The sequence below is a fragment of the Mizuhopecten yessoensis genome, unplaced genomic scaffold, assembly GCF_002113885.1.
Source record: "Mizuhopecten yessoensis strain PY_sf001 unplaced genomic scaffold, ASM211388v2 scaffold2303, whole genome shotgun sequence".
Lineage (NCBI taxonomy): Eukaryota > Metazoa > Mollusca > Bivalvia > Pectinida > Pectinidae > Mizuhopecten > Mizuhopecten yessoensis.
In genome coordinates this window covers 1,030,567-1,046,027 of record NW_018404479.1, presented here as the reverse complement: position 1 = coordinate 1,046,027, position 15,461 = coordinate 1,030,567, and the positions used below count along the sequence as shown (strand labels likewise).

At 36.3% G+C, this 15,461-nt stretch overlaps 1 protein-coding gene across 5 annotated transcripts in view; it reads right to left on the bottom strand.

Moving 5' to 3' along the window:
* Positions 1-15,461, bottom strand: part of LOC110445431 — a 154,658-nt gene that overhangs the window by 115,130 nt on the left and 24,067 nt on the right. For all 5 annotated transcript variants that reach the window (XM_021490057.1, XM_021490056.1, XM_021490058.1 and 2 more), the window contains one exon: positions 9,177-9,250. The gene's annotated coding sequence lies outside the window, so the exon portion shown is untranslated. The remainder of the gene's footprint in view (positions 1-9,176; positions 9,251-15,461) is intronic.

Genomic DNA, 15,461 nt, shown 5'->3' with positions numbered 1-15,461 from the left:
CAGAAATCCGCCAGATTTTGGCAGGGACCTGTGTCATATTGATTCTATAAGAATGGCGGGACTACACAACAGATACATATTCGTGTGGAAGGGTAAATCTACCTTAATAACAGGTTATGTTGCTGGTAATCGATATTGCATGCAATGTACGAATCACACTAAGCTGAAAGTTATTTCCTGTACCTCCTCCCTCTCCACAAATAGACTTTTCTCTCCACATTTGTTTTGCCCTGATGATATACGGTAACGTTCTTTGCCTGCTTTCCAACATATTCGCAGACACACTCATTATCAAGTATTGTGTTTGTAATCAAATTTCTTAGCCCGGAACTGAAATCAGATGTTTGCTCATTTTCTGGTTTATTGAAATGTTGAGCTGTAACGAATACACACCATCCACATCGTAAGGGTAAGAGTACATATAACTCGACCCCAGTAAGGGTGGGCCGTTCGCAATGGCCCAAGTAACAATGTATGTTCTTTATACCCTAGTTTCTAAGTATTGCAGCGCTTTATTAGCCTTTACGCTTCTCTGGTCTTGATGAATCTACATCGGGGCGCGGAACGCCAATACTTAAGTACGATAGTAAGGGGACTGTAAAACTCTGAACATACATATTTTATAATTAGATTGTTGGTCACAGTGGGTTGTTTTGTTACTTATACACGACCTGTCCCGAATCTGTTAAATAATTGATTTACTATGGTTTAAAATGAAGTTCATATTATTTATGTCGACGTTAAATCCTTTTTATTGGTACCGATATACATGTATTTGCAATTTTCTCGTCCCTACGAAGCATTCTTAATAAGAAATATTCAACAACAGTATAATGTGTCAATTTTTCAAATGACATAGACGCGTTCAGCGTACATTACGTATACTATAGAAAATAATTCACTTGATTTGAATATTATGTTTCTGTATTACTCATTCAGATTAGTTTACTTAAAACACAACACTGGAGATTGTATAACAAGGTATTGTTTACACTAATTGTTCACCATTTAGTTTCGCCCTCTCACGTGGTACACGCTGTACATGTGTACATACTTTGCCATGGAACGGCACATACATATACCTACTGTACATGTAGCTCTCTGCTATATCCATCATATACCTTGGTACAGTGTATGTATATTGTGCGTGTACAACGTGTAGTGATACATACTGTAAATCGTGAACCGATACAATAGGGTCTGCTATACAGTTATATATATGCATGTATCCTTAGTGTGGTACAGTGTACGTCTATTGTATAGTAATGTATATATCCTTACTGTGGTACAGTGTACGTCTACTGTATACAAATGTATATATCCTTACTGTGGTACAGTGTACGTCTACTGTATAGCAATGTATATATCCTTACTGTGGTACAGTGTACGTCTACTGTATAGTAATGTATATATCCTTACTGTGGTACAGTGTACGTCTACTGTATAGTAATGAATATATCCTTACTGTGGTACAGTGTACGTCTACTGTATAGTTATGTTTATATCCTTACTGTGGTACAGTGTACGGTAGTGATACAGTAATCACATTGTGTACTGGTACAGTGAAGTATGCTGTATAGTAATGTATATATCCTTAATGTAGTACAGTGTACGTCTATTATATAATAATGTATATATCCTTACTGTGGTACGTTTACTGTACTCCGTGTAGTGATACACACATTTGTATTGATACAGTTAAGTATGCTGTATTAAATGTACATGTATTTATACATATACTTACTGTGGTACAGTGTACGTCTACTGTATAGTAATGTTTATATACTTACTATGGTACAATGTATGTTTACTGTATAGTAATGTATATATCCTTACTGTGGTACAGTGTACGTATACTGTATAGTAATGCATATATCCTTACTGTGGTGCGTTTACTGTACTCCGTGTAGTGATACACACTTTTGTATTGGTACAGTTAAGTATGCTGTATTAAATGTACATGTATTTATACATATACTTACTGTGGTACAGTGTACGTCTAACGTACACCGTGTAGTGATACAGTAAGTGTACCGGCACAGTGAAATCTGCTGTATAGTAATGTATATATCCTTACTGTGGTACGTTTACTGTACTCCGTGTAGTGATACAGTAAGAACATTGTGTACTGGTACAGTGAAGTATGCTGTATAGTAATTTATATTTCCTTACGTCTACTGTATAGTAATGTATATATCCTTACGTCTACTGTATAGTAATGAATACATCATTACGTCTACTGTATTGTAATGTATAATCCTTACGTTTACTGTAAAGTAATGTATACATCCTTACTTCTACTGTATAGTAATGTATACATCCTTACGTCTACGGTATAGTAATGTATATATCCTTACTGCGGTACAGTGTACTCCGTGTAGTGAACTATGGTACAATGAATTATACTGTATAGTAATGTATATATCATAACTATAGTACAGTGTATGTTAACTGTATAATGATATATATTACTACAGCGTGTACATGTTCATGTAGCTACATCTGNTTATATATCCTTACTATGGTACAGTGTACGTCTACTGTATAGTAATGTATATATCCTTACACATGTAGTGTGGTACATTGTACGTCTACTGTATAGTAATGTATATATCCTCACTGTGGTACATTGTACGTCTACTGTATAGTAATGAATATATCCTTACTATGGTACAGTGTATGTCTACTGTATAGTGATGTTTATATCCGTATTGTGGTACGTGTAGTGGTACACACATTGCGTAGTGGTACAATGACTTCTGCTGTATAGTAAAGGATGTATCCTTACTATGGTACAGCGTATGTTTACAGTATAGTAGTGTATATATTCTTACTATGGTACAATGAATTCCACTGTAGAGTAATGTATATATCATAACTTTGGTACAGTGTATGTTTACTGTATAGTGATATATATTACTACAGCGTGTACATGTTCATGTAGCTACATCTGTAACGTGGTACAGTGTATGTTTACTGTATAGTGATATATATTAAATCTACAGCGTGTACATGTTCATGTAGCTACATCTGTAACGTGGTACAGTGGACGTTTTCTATATCGCATATAGTCCTCTGATGCACGATTGCAAGAAGTGACTAATGTTAAATCCCTAATCCCACCCCCACCCCCTGCAGAATCATGGAATTAAGGCATTCGTTTTTCATCTTCCTGTGGACACCAGCGATCTTAACGTATTTGCATGAAGGCATCATTGCAACCATTGCTCTTCAGTTGTCCTTTTTGTCTTTTGACAATTTAACTTGTGCTTCATCTCTTCGACGGTGACCCTTAGACACCTTAGTCATCAAATCATTACATAAATGTGGTAAAATTTGAGGCATGCTGCTTTGCTCATGTCGCCTGACATTTTAGTTAGAATAAAAGTGGCCTTTGAATGGCCAATCATACATGTATGTGAAAACCGTCGTCATGCAACTTTAGCTGTTTTGATAACAAAATACCTTCACAAATAAACTGCTGCGATGTAATGTACGTCACTTAAACTGAAACAAAATCCCAAACCGGTCATTTGGTATAACGTTTCATGTATGATAAATTTTAGTCGGCCGTTTTAGAGATAGCATAGCTTTCTTTCAAAATCGCAGGAAAGATGTTCGTCTGAAAGCTTGGCATTATTCGAAGCGTTATCAATGTTAGTGTTTCTCTAACCTTGTTAGACATAACCTTTTGCTGTATCAAAAAGTCATAACAACACATTGTAATCGTTTACTGGCAGCCTACTCAAATGCAGACTACGATAAACTTTCCATAAAAGGGCGGACAGACGGAAAAAACCCATTGTTATGGTTCTTTTGGCAACTGATTTATGTCATTTTAGTATTTTATGTATTTTATTTATTTCGTTGGTTTTATTCCGGAATAAAAATGATAATACTCGTTTCCCTTTCTTCTGTTGAGGCTTATTAAATATGAATATCGTCTATTCGCATTAACATTTTGAGGCGAAAGAGGCTTCACTTGTTGTTACTTTGCACGGAATAACAAACAGGTGGTACAATGTATCGAATGAAACGGCATAATACATGTGCATACACCAGCAACGGTGGTGTTGTCGAAATGTGAGCAAAATCGAGGTTACTGAACACTTAAGTACTTATATCGAGAACATTGATTAAATTTTCAGTGATGTCCAATAGTTCAAATACGTCTTGAGAAACCTCGTTCATCAACAGCAATCCACTCGTATATTTTGGCATTTCTCACACCTTTTCAAAGAGAACAAATTTTCAGTGTCTAAACTGATAAAAGACAAATAAACAAACAAAGCAATAAACGTCAACTTATTAAAAATAATTATTTCATATGAAATGGCTAATATTGCAGACTGAAAGACCATTTCTAATTTGCGTATGAAACACTGTTTGTTGTACACTTCTAGTAAGTTGAAGCTGGTTTTTTTTTATAGTTTTCACCTGCATATCTGGTAGGGATTGGGTAGGTTGTGTTGGGGGAGGGAGTGTGACGGGGCTTGGGGGTCCCCGACGAGTTTTTTTTTAATTAATTATCCTGTCCTAATTTCTTCGTCGACAGTGCGAATATGTTTCATTTGCGATTGGTTAAGAAAACTTTATTAAAAACACATTTTTTACATGTAACTTATGATGTATGGTAAAGGAACCTATCAACCTATCATTGTCACAACCGTGAAATATTTGTTATGTCCATTTCAAAAGAAGCGTTTCTTAAATTGCAATTTACAGAACGATATAGTTGTTCAAAATCTGAATGTTTGGCAATAGAAATATAAAAGAAAATACAAAAACATCTGGGGTCGAATTTGTGAATTTTACATTTACAAAGACTACAATTATTCATTGTTTGCCTTTTTTGAAATTACAACTGCAGAGCATAAAATATGGTGTCAAATGTATTGGACGCAAAGCCGAAGTTAAACTTGACAGGGGAAGTTACTATAAGCCTGAAACACTCCGTTTGGATTGCTTCATCTTCTTTATACGATAGAGATTATTCCAAGGGGAAAGAAAACCCAGTGGAACTCTTCTTCGCGATTATAACTGATGTAAACAATGTAGTAGTACCCTTAACCCTGAACCAGTCAAAGACGAGCGTCCTTCGTTGTACCCGTAAAGAAAGGAAATGGTTTGTGCTTTAAATTGACGACGACTGTTTGGTAGTCGAATAGTTCGATAGATTTTATATGTACATTTAGTTTTCCGAAGGATTGGTGATGAAGAACATGTACATACTTTGCAAAATACCACTTTCTATTTCTTACGAAATGTTTCCAGGTACGATTCTGCATAAACATTCTCTGTAATGTTAGCAATAGACAACAGTCCAGTTCTGATACAGTAGTAAATAATGACACATTTTTCCAATTTAATTCAAGTTTGTAAACTCACTATTGGGCCATAACTAACCAAACAATCTTTTAGAACTGAATCCGGGTAATATAGAACCATTATTCATACGAGTACTCTAACGGAGTTGTTATAAAGGTACTGTCTCGGGAGTGATTTCTATGACATATAGAAGTATAGCTATCCTCAGAGTGTCTACAGTATAGACGTAGTAGTGTTTCTTATAATCGAGACAACTTGTCTATTCCATTTATAATAAATCCTTAAATGTACATTCAAATTACATATGTCTCGTATTGGTAGTTAATTCAATAAGGTATACACTTTGTATCATTAAAAACGAATTGAGGTTAAAATGGAAAATAAGCATTTGCTACAGTCATAACTTCATAAATATTACCCTGTCTTAACGTATGTCATTTACAAGTTTTTCTACCATTTTTAGTTTGTTTGAAAGTCGTACCTTACATTCTATACTAAGCAGGCAAGGCTAGAGGAGGAATAAGAGGGAATTGTTATCGGCGCCTAGTCAAGCTAATACATGGTAAATAGACATCAATAGCATGTAAGTCAGGCCTAGTAGCCTTCATCAATTGGGAAGTGAAATGTTTAAAATAGCTTTGTAATATGTAAAGCCGGGCGTCTCCTCACTTTGTCATCTACATTGATTACCAAATCACATACCGGCACAACGCCGCACACTCCCGTTAACCTATTATTGTGAAATGACGTCATCGTGATGAGATATTATCACCAATTCCCAGAACGGAAGTTGAAGCATTACCGAATGCAGCGGAGCTGACTAGGGTTGATTGCGACCGTATAGGTTTTTAGATGTATCGACCTGTCTAGGGGGGTCAAAAGGGGGTATTTGATTAGCTTCATCAAAAACCGTTTCTCTCGTTAATCAATGTTTCACAAATCAAATTACTGGTTTTATATGCTTTAATTTCCCACCTATGATGTTACAGTACAGAACGCGTAATACGTCATGCCAACGCCTAATTGCACCAAGTTCTTAATTGTGTATACTTTTATGTTTTTATGTCTACCCCCTCTTTAGTCCCCGTCTACCAAAGCAGGTGTAAGTCACGTCACTCCCGATGCTGTAGTCATGTAACAACAACTGAGTCGGGTGTAGACATAAGCTTCGTTTTGGTCACCCCCAAATTGCCTGATTAAATTACCGATGCTCACGCAAAAATAACAGTCAACCTACCTTGTGTTAGTGTTATACAGCCATTATATTGGCATGTCATCCTCCCCCACCAAGACCAATAAAATCAGGCTCTTGAAATTGTAAAAAAAACATGAAACAGTTAAAAGACTCACTGGCAAGCCTCCCAAGACCCTGTTCTTTGTAATTTATTTAGAGCATACTTCATCTTGGCGTACTTTATGTATAAATATGCCAAAATATAATTTCACTCACATGCTATAAGAGGTACGTTGAGTTACATAACTGCAGCTGTCCAAAGATGCATCAAAGCGACATTTCATTGGATAGGTATTTCCTCCAGTATGACTTAAATTAATGAAGTTTTATTTCAACATATTTCTTACTTCCTCCGTTTGTTAATACATCTCCTTAATACAATATATGTTTACCAAAAGATGTACACAGTAAAGGTGTTTTATAGCCTTGACCTTGCATTCGCTATTGTTTCCTGCTCATTGAGAGGTATACATGGTTCTATGTTGTTCAAAGCTAAATACGACTTTCGTTCCCTTGGTTTTTTTAGTAATGTAACCGACAAAGTACCAAGTATACAGAAGGATAGATCGTTTACATGTAACCATGTACGTTAATATTGTGGAAAGACACCGTACAATAGAGCGCCAGACAGACAAGTCTTTCCTGATTTTTACTGTACAATTATATTCATAGAAGGCAAAGTCACACGGGACACAAATAGTATGATCATTAAACAATAACATAAATTTTCAAAAGATAGAAATCATTCCTTCCTCAATGAGGGTGAAAAATCAACCGTTGACTTGAGTATGCTTACGCTGGATGAGCGTAGCACACACAAACAGGTGATGTACCTTTAAGAATCGGTCATAAACACAGTAAGTATGCCAAAAAATGTAAGGAAAAACAAGAGGTAACCAGAAAATGTTGCTCAATACACTTTCTGTACTGAGAGAGAACTTTTTTATATAATGAATTGTGCATTCCTTGTTTTAAGTATACAGAGGCGGCCTGCCGTGAAAGACATACCAAAAAGGATGGAACGAGCTTAATGTATATTAGGGTCAATATGTTTACCTTTAATTATAACGAACCTGGAGTGAGCCTCAGACATGAGGGGCCTGGAAACGAACATGTTTCCAACGATGACGTTATGAACCAGTCGTCCTGTGGGCACAGGTAACATCTGTCTGACTGGAAACGTTTGGTTAACATTTGAGACGACCCCATTCTCAACGGGAAGTCATTTTGAAGATAATACGCTAGACGGTGTAGAACTATAAACCAAAATGTCACCAGAGTGAACTCTTTTAGACGCGATCGAGACGCTACCTGTTGAGCACAGAGGGTCTCAGACGTGGAAGAAGAAACTGTCTCAACAGGTTTCGGAGCTATTACGAACTAGAAACTCCTGGAATAGGAGGGATGGTTGTGGCCTAACAGCCACGTGTCCTCACAGCGGTCGTTCACCTGTATCCTCCTCCAGTAATATGTATACTCAGTATTACTGTCTGCCCGACGTACCTACTGCTGGGTACTAGCACCTACCGAAATACGACGCCGCACTTGAAATGACGTGTTATTATCTTATTGTGTAACAGAGTATAAAAGTAATAAACACAAAATGTCAAACGATAACATTCTTCACTCTCTTGGTATGGTCGGTCTGTTCAAGTAATCCATGACTTGGATAGCTTCTTTGCGGAAATAACTACATCGTATTAGTTTAACAGACAGGGGATCACTATGAGAGTAAAGGAAACTTGCGGATTATACGTGACTATGTCAAGTGCTTATTGTCGGCACCTGCGGGACAAGGTGACCGCGTTGGCTTGTAAACGTTCATGCGAGTGCGTAAATATATTTTATATTTGAACACATATAAAACTACAGCTATCAAGAGGTAGGCTGACACAGACGGCCTGTCCTGGGATTTTCTTATAGCTCTAGAGGCAAACCTTACACCCGAACACAATCCGTTCTAATGACGTTACACACAGACGGCAGTCGAGTAGATAGTTACACGAGATACTGGCACCCTAGGGGACGTCGAGTGGATAAAATGCATTAAACCTAAATGACGTTAAATCCTTAAGGAGCACAGCCGGATACGGTGAAGCGAATGATAGATCATCTAAATAATCAAATGGTCAACTCGGTAGCGGTCAGTCTGAAAAGTGTAAAGGGGGATATTTGATCTAGCCGTATTAATTCAAAATCCGATCTGACCAGACATCGTAAACTGGACATCGGCGTTTCTCTAGCTGTCAATATAGGTCTTTTGTGTGTATGTATGGGAATGTAGCGGAACGCAGACGCGCGTAGATGGCTGGGTTAACAACTCAATTACCGGGACTCTGACTGGACAGTTCGCAAGCGTGGCGATATTTTCCACAGCTATGGTGTACTGTTACATACTGCCCCGAGTGATGACCGCGAAGGGGTCGGAATGGTAAAAGCTGTGTTGGGAATATGCAACCAAATCGTGTGAAGGATAGCTACAGTACAGGGTTATTTGGGAATGTGGGGTAAGGGACATTTGTAGGCTAATTCAATAATTACATTGTTACATTTCACAGACATATATAGGTCAAGAAGTCAATTACATACGAAATAGACAGATACATGTACTTACCTCTAGTCAAGCGAGATGTGTCACTTCTTCACTAAATCTTCAACTACAGTGCGTTAAGCTCGATTTCTTTAAACCTGTGAAATAAGTTTTTTTTGTATTAATTGTTTCAGTTTTTTCTACCAATGAAATAAAGAAATGAATTAAATCAAAACAATCTATATATTCAAATGACCAAGCGTTCCCCTTTTGGAGAATTACACGGACAGTGTGGAAGTCGTCACTAAAGACCGATTTCGACGGCTTTTATTTAATTGGGCCTTAAGCATGTTCATTGATAATTAAAAGAGGCCAAACATTTCAAACTAGGTCATTGTTATTGTCTGTAAAAAGTTGTCACAGATCATTTATTTCATGGAAAGGAAACCATTTTTTACGATAAGACAATTTCTTCGTCAAATAACCATTGTTAATGTTATGACATATATTGCTAAATGGGCTTTTATTTTTCGAGGTCAAACCCTGTGATTTGGATAAAGTCGCTGTGTTTAGTTTCGCATGCCATTGTCTATTATCAATAGCCATAAGAAACTATCACAGGTAATATGTATTAGGCCTAACTTAATATCTCTATTAAAAGTATTAGCCAATGGTAATAGCTAACTCCCTATCAGAAGGAATAATAAATAATTCTTATTAATTCCCTTTCAGAAGTAATCATACATAGTTCTAACTAACTCCCTATCAGATGTAATAGTCAACAGTCCTAATTCCCTGTCAGAAGTAATCGTACACAGTTCTAACTAACTCCCTATCCGATGTAATAGTACATAGTTATAACTAACTCCCTATCATATGTAATAGTAAATAGTTTTAACTAACTCCCTATCAGATGTAATAGTAAATAGTTCTAACTAACTCCCTATCAGATGTAATAGTCAACAGCCCCAAGTCCCTGTCAGAAGTAATCGTACAAAGTTCTAACTAACTCCCTATCAGATGTAATAGTACATAGTTAACAGTTAAAGTATGGGTATGAGGGATATAGCAAGTTTATGATCCCCGAGGCTACGACTATTTCCCGAGGCGAAGCCGAGGGAAAAAGTCCTAGCCTCGGGGGATCATAAACTTGCTATATCCCGAAATACCCATACTTCAACTGTTTTATTATACCGATACAAACACTCCCTTACAATATTCTAAATATTATTAGACAACAAACTTTCAACAGTTAGGACACTTAATTAACAAAACTGAAAAAATCTTGAGAAATTCGATTGCGCTGATTGGTCAAATTTCGGTCAGGCCCCGCCCACAACATCACTCAATTTCCCGCACTTTCCGAGGGAAATAGTTTCAAAACTATCGCACCCCTCCAGACGAACTATTTCCCTGGCATGCAGTTAGAGGGGAACTAGCTTGTTGATGTGGTTACTTTTGTATAATGTAAAATAAGTAGAGGTATAATAATTCTAACTAACTCCCTATCAGATGTAATAGTCAACTGCTATATCCAACTCTCTATCAGACATAATGATTCCTAACTAGCGCTTTATACAAAAGGCAAACAATCCGTTTTAACCTACAATTTCCTGGGGGGTTTCAGGTCGTGAATATAGCTCAATTATTGTATAACCTCCATGAAAATTAAACCCTATACAGTAGTTGATCTTTTGCACTAAAAACCAGCACTTGCAATCAATTTGTTATGAATAAAACGGCTATGAAACACACCCTGCGAACAATTCTTATAAAAACATAATGTAAACGTTTTATATAACAACGTAATTCACAAAGTTTGGTACATATCTGACCCAACTAAAGACGTCTCCATACGCTTTGTCTTAGACAGAAATACCTCAACGGCGTTCATTATAAATCTGACAAACCGGACCGAGACCCCAACGTCACATCGACAGACCGACTGGGGCTGGTAGGGGATTCTTGAGATTATCAGGTTAAGTGTAAACGTGTTTGCGTTCAGGAGATGGCGAGAAGGATCGACTGTTCTGATCTATTGGACTAGACTGGATATCGATAGCAGTGTTAACTGACGGCGTCAGTAGACGTTATGTTTAACAAGGTGGGCGTACGTCAGTGACAAGCTAGGCCTGTACCACAGGGTATCCACGTAAGGTGATTTATAGTTGGAGTTTAAACTGAATTTGTTTTAAAAGACAGATCAATTTTTTTCGGTGATATAACTTTTAATTCAAGCCTTTTTCATTTGACATTAACCCGACTGAAATTGGTCCTCTCTCTCTCACATTGCTCGAAATCGCTTTGCACGATTTGGTACATGGGGACTTGCAAAGATGCACTAAAATCCTCTACAACATTAAGCTACACATTCATTTAACAGTTTACGCCTTACACCAGACTATATATCAATGTAGGAAACCATACCTAAACGACAACCTGTATATAAATACCTTCTGTTTATAAATACAACCTCTCTATAAAGAACACCCGATTTAATGCCAACTCGAGCATATTTGATACCTTTGTTGACATAATTGTACGATTTACCGGTCATTTATCTGATGAAGATGACAGAGTGTATATCGCACTACTCATCGAAACATCACAAATAAACACTTTACTGGTTGTGATGTATGAACCCATACACAATCTAAACTTACCAACATGAAAAATGTTTAGAAACACATTTATAATAACTATTAAGACCACCTCTCTATTAGATAGCATCTACTGACAAAGGCCACTGTCTTTTTTATAAGACTACCATTTTGAGTGTTCCGGAACAAAAAGACCACTGTTTACATGTGTACGTATAAGACCATATGACGAGTCTATAAAGACCACTGTCTGTAAAGATCATCTTCTGGAAATTTCAATCTGAAGAGTTCCCTAATACAACCTGTCTTTAAAGATAATTTCTTTAAAATTACCATCTGAGGATTCCTCAAAACAACCTTTCTACATGTATTAAGACTAACTGAGCATACGATTTTGCCCTCTAGTGTGCAAGTTGCTTTTGTCACGTTTCTCCGACAACCACGTTCATGAACAGAAAGGAAAAAAAAAGGTGATACACATATATTTCAAATAGTGCCGTCACCATGTCAGATTAAAGTGGTTTTACTGGGAAAACTGAAATAAGAAACACGTGATTTACTGGCCAAGAGGTGCAGTTAAAATCGAAAGATACACGCAAAAAAAATGTATAAATTGTTAGCTTCGTGGTAATGTTGTATATTTGTCACCTTGCTTTTCCTGGACGGACGTTCCAAAACCCTCTAGTTATAGTCCCGGGACGGTCAATCATCCCGATGTGTTTCCAAATCCTTTAAACACACCCCATGCAGTCTTTGAGCCCATAGACACAGCAACTACCACCAGCGAACCGCAATAAAGTCTATTTGCAGAACTGCCACATCTTTACGGTTAAAGCGTCAAGGCATTTGTTTTTGTATACACTGCGAATGATGCACATCCTTTGTTTGGTTTAACAGAAGATGAAATTAACGTCAAGCAAAAATGCTTTTCTGATAAACGAGCGAGTGTGGAAGCGTATATCAGAGGCGCAAAGTGTCCCTTTTGAAGTACATCTTCACATGTATTTCTAGCAGTCAAGCCTTTATTGTCGTGCACGATCTGTACAACCGAACTCCAGCTTACACTAATGCCGTTGTGATTGCGTGATCAATAGATGATTACTTGTTTTAACACACTTTAAGTGTGTTAACGATGAAAGCAAGATATACTACAATACTAATGTCATTTAGGCTGGGATATGTTGTCAGCAGTGACGTCACGGTTATCATAATATTTACAAATATTGCACGTACGAAAGATTATATGTATGGACGGACAAATTGCAACTGGACCAACTACTTACAATATACGTCGTGTGGTAAATGTACACATGTACCATGCGGTTAGTCAGTTAACTTACTTGACCATTGTATTAACATATATATAAATTATCATTGGTATAACGGAGAAGGAAACACCTATCGTGAGTATATCGGTGAGGGAAAGCTACATCATTTGGACAGTTGGTCCAATTACAACTGTAGGACTCATTAGTGGTACTATGTAAAAGTTGAAATAGTTAAAATTCAAATATTAAGTTTTGGAAAACGTATAAAAGTACATTGCAGGAGAAAGGTGTAAAATGGAAGAAAATTATAATGGAAAGTTACATAGACAAGGGGTCATTATCACAGCTTGTAATGTATATTTCTGGAAAGCACTTATTCTTGTCTCGGTATGGACCCAACCGGAGGCCTAGATTCTATTACACAAAATGTAAGATAATGTACATGTATTACTTTATAAGCGTAAGTTTGATTTTGAAACAAGCATAAGGGATGGTGGCTGCACACGACACCATATGTACTTACGTGTAGCTACAAATAAGGAGCTCACGATATGTCATGTACTGTGAGTAGCATTTCCTGTAGTGAAACTTATAAAATCAAAATGTTGTTTTATGATTCCTTTCAAATGAAAACTGAAGATGGCGAATTAGGAGACTGTTCACGACTGTCTGTAAAACGTTAAGCGCAATGGTGAACTAATCAAATCTTACTGTTTAGACAGAAGTTGGACAAAATATCTATATGGTTTTTCACTTGACGGAAATGGCGATCATAGAAAATAAGTACATGTTAATCTATTAACTGAGAGGTTCCACAATAAGTGATTGTTCCTGATGGAGTGTAACTAACTGTAGTTACAACTGTAATTTCCATTTGTTAAGGGAAAGCGATCTAAAGTGATTATTTTTTGTATAAACATATTTAACAACGGTAAAGAGAAGCGAACACTCTTTTTACCTCATTTTCAGGACAGGGTCAAGTGATGAACTTTATTACCTTGCGAACGCTGGGTCAGGTCAAGTAGTTTTTGTTTTTTTGCTTATTGTTTACATACATTTACGGGTACCCAGGTCCAGTGCAACATAGAATCTTTGGATAACGTCAGGGTTTTATTCAAATGTTCATAGTATTTACATTCTAATAAAAAAATATCCGTATGTTTTTTATGCAGTTATAATTGTATTTTATTTATTTGGTATATTTATTTATTTTTGTTTTTGCTATATTGACATTTTAAATCACTCTTCTCTTTATGCATATACATGTACCTATATATGGTCCCATTGCAATAACATTCATTCTTCAAACATGTAAGTCCGAACAATAACTTTTAAATACATGAGATGAACATCAAAAGAACATTTGACAATGCATAACCTCGTATGTCAATGGTAGAAAAGGTGCGGGGCTAATAATAAAAGAACTAACTCGGTCAGTAAACAATAACATAACTCCTACCATTTCATGAACTACTTTTATGATTTAGAATATACAATTATCTTACAAGGAGAGTGTGTCGCTTTTTCGTCGGCTCAGCAATACTGCCTTGGGACCATGGTTCAATAAGACGTGACTATAATGATTATAACCCGAACGAAGCTATATTAAGGACCATTACATATAACTATCGCCACACTTAGGATCTAAAGCTATTCATATCATTGTATGTCATGCGCAATGCTCCCATTTCACTGTGATTGAATGAAGGACAACAATCAAATTTCATAAAGTAGATTTTTTTATGGATAAACGTTACTTGGAAGAGTAGATCATTGGTGCACCATTAAGTGATTGAAAATTAAAGCCATAAGACAGTTTCGCGTATTGCCCGATTAGTCACTTGAAGAATGGTTGAATACTCAGACGGGACTATACAGTGACATGTGGAGAATGTACAACATACATTGATTTTTTCTTGATTGGTCATTTCTACAATCATCGATAACCTAAAACAGGTATTGATTTTAAATGTTATTTTTGTTTATTTGTTGCATAAAATCCTGCCGTTAACTGGTTTAACAAGCATTACCTCTGCTGTCACAAACATGTACATGTAATGATAAAGAACATTGAGGACAACACTATTTTGGTGTTCGTTCAATAAACATTGAATTTATTATGTTAAGGTGTTCAAAATAATTTTAAAATAATTAGAACTAGTGCAGTGATAGTTATCTTGAAAAATATGTAAAATAATTCCTAAAAAAAGATATTTTCTTCATTATACCCCCTATTTTATCACGTTTCGTCCTTTGTTTTCAATTGTAACAAGTAGATATGGTTTTCACCTTTTTGTGTGATATAAGCCCATTTTAATTCATAACTGGTTCAGTTATTTCATAATCAAAATACACATAGATTAGGCTCTTTCCATCGTTGAAACAATAAAAATGAATAACACGAAATGTTTTAAGACTATTTTGGTTGATCGAAAACCTGGTAATACGAACAATTTTCAACAAATATATGACCATTGGTTATTGATTGCAAGCGTAAAGCG